Source organism: Pteropus medius, unplaced genomic scaffold, assembly GCF_902729225.1.
Source record: "Pteropus medius unplaced genomic scaffold, Ma_sr-lr_union100, whole genome shotgun sequence".
NCBI classification, from domain to species: Eukaryota; Metazoa; Chordata; class Mammalia; order Chiroptera; family Pteropodidae; genus Pteropus; species Pteropus medius.
In genome coordinates, this window is record NW_024340698.1 from 5,963,940 (window position 1) to 5,966,495 (window position 2,556).

The 2,556-nt window shown below is 35.2% G+C and overlaps 1 non-coding gene across 1 annotated transcript; it reads left to right on the forward strand.

Annotated features, from left to right (window-relative positions):
• The first annotated feature begins 1,570 nt into the window (after positions 1-1,570).
• LOC120613238 (U6 spliceosomal RNA) lies at positions 1,571-1,675 on the forward strand. The gene has a single exon (XR_005655626.1). It is a non-coding gene; the product is annotated as a U6 spliceosomal RNA (small nuclear RNA).
• The last annotated feature ends 881 nt before the right edge of the window (positions 1,676-2,556 follow it).

Below are 2,556 nucleotides of genomic sequence, written 5' to 3' on the forward strand. Positions count from 1 at the left end.
AGCTTCACACATTATAAGCAGGACTGGCTGCAGAATTTGCAGGGCCTAGTGAAAAATGGAAATGTGGGATTCCTTGATCAAAAAGTAGGAAGAAAGTATTGTTAAAGGTATTCATATGTAAAGCTTTTCCTTTCTTCTGCAGTTCCTTTCTTGACTTGTCATAGTATTTTTTATTTGCTATTTATTATCATCTTAAATAAAAAAAATTGATAATTAACAGGAATTTACTATACATCTTTATATTTTGCAATGCCAGTTTGAAATGCAAATGTAACAGCATTTAACTTACATGCAAAATCACTAAAATTACATAATTCATATTTTGCAGTTCATACATGCATATATATTACATATTTAATTCTTTACCAGAACAGTGAACATATTGCACAAAACTAATTCAATTGCTTTTCTCTTCTTCATACATGGGCAATCTATCAAAACTCTCTACCTTCAGCTTACTGATGATTAAGGAAAGAAAAAAATGGAAAGTGTTGGCTTATCATTCCCTTTCCTTTTATGTCATCATTTTCAGCATAAGTGGTTAGCTAATACAGGAAAGTAACAAAGTAGGATATTATAGGGTTCTGTGGTCTTCGTGTTTCTCAGAACTCTATTGCATTCTTTCTGCACTGGAAATAAATTCTGGTTGGAAAGGAAAGTGTGGCCTCTTTGGTTTGTCACCACCACTCCCCAACTCCACCCCAGCCTTACTCAATTGCAGATGCTACACACTGACCTTGTCCTCCCTTTGAGTCTTGTTGAACGCCCAGACATTGCAAGTCCACTGGAGTTGGAGTCCTGTGTTCATGGGGTATCACAAATGATATATGCAAATGAGGCAGCAAAAAATGGCAGCAGACACATATATTACCCCAATCTCATCTGCTACAGCATGCTCCATTGTTTCATCTGACTTCACTTGCAAAACACAAGTTCTAAAATAAAATTATCAAGAATTTCAAGACAGTGAGAGGCCCAGACACAAAGCCCTGTGCTACTATACAGGTCACATGCCTAGGAAAATGGCCCTGATTATAAAGTATTGTTTGTGAAGGTTTTATTTCAGATTTGTGTGAGTGTGTCATATGTATACCTCCCTCTCTCCCTCTTCCTCTTCCTCTCCCTATCCCATTGTCTTCTATAGGTATTATTTCTTTAGATTCATTAATATCATTGGTTCAGCTAAAGTTAAAGCAGTTATTCCTTGTAACTAGGACACATTTTTCCCATCTATTAGTTTCTCTTTCAGAGGAGATTCTTAATCAAAATTTCATCATTGTTCTTGTAATTTGTACCCTCTGACACTAAATAATGGAGAAAGGGTGAATATTTTCCCTTGGAGTTAGAATCAGACTTCTAAACCTAATTCAATTTTTTATCAAAAGAATATATCCCTTCATTACAACTTTATAAATACCAAAACTTTGAATGCAATACCCATTAAATCTGTTAACCTGACCTAGACCACAAGAATTTCTCGGAGTTCCAGTCAAGATAGCAGAGTAGCTGTAATTGAAAAAATTAAAAATAATAATAATAATTTTTTTAATTTAAAAAGAAAAAAAACTGTGTTTGCTTCAGCAGAACATATACTAAAATTGGAACAATACAGAGAAGATTATCATGGCCCCTACACAAAGATGACACGCAAATTCATGGAGCATTCCATATTTTTATGATATCACTTATATGTGGGATATAAACCTAAGAGCAACAAACGAACAGGACAAACAAACAGAGATTCATGGACATGGACAATGGACTAGTGGTTACTAGAGGGGAGAGGGGAGGGGGAGGGAGAGGTAGATGGGGTCAAAGGGGTCAAATATGTGTTGACAGAAAGAAATCTAACTATGGACAGTGAACACACAATGCAATATATATATATGCCTAACTGTTAAATTGTACACCTGAAACTTACTGGATTTCATTAACCAATGTCACCAAAAACAAACAAACAAACAAACAAACCTAAAAAAATAATAATTTCTTTTTATGCCCACATGTACACACCTTGGCTTCCTGTCTTCTCCACATTGAGAAGGCAGGAACAGTATTTTATTAATATTAAACTGTGGTTTAAAAAATTAAATTGTTGAATCACAGTAGTAATGATAAAAAAGTAACTGCTTCTTCCCCCCAGAATATAACTTTTTAAATACATTTCTAACAGAAGAAAAACAGAAGTCTCGAAATAAATACAACAGAGTCCTTTCTTTCCCAGTATTAGATGCTGTGGCTAACTCCACTCGCTTAACTGAGTTTCCTACTCCTTTTCCCCACACGTCCAAAGATCACTACCCAGTTTCCTTCTGAGAGTCAACACTAGCCAGAGAGTTGCAATGGCTGGGCTCTGATGTGTCCTATTATATCCAAACAAGGAAAGAGCATTTGGAGAGGATTTTTAAGGAAATGCCTCTGTCCATATTGTTACCATAAGTACATTCTAGAATAGATGAAAAATGATGGTGGCAACTATCCAAAGATCTCATAACTCTAGTAATCTTGAGTTTACAGAGTATGAAAATCATAGAATGTCAAACTCTGAAAGTCATC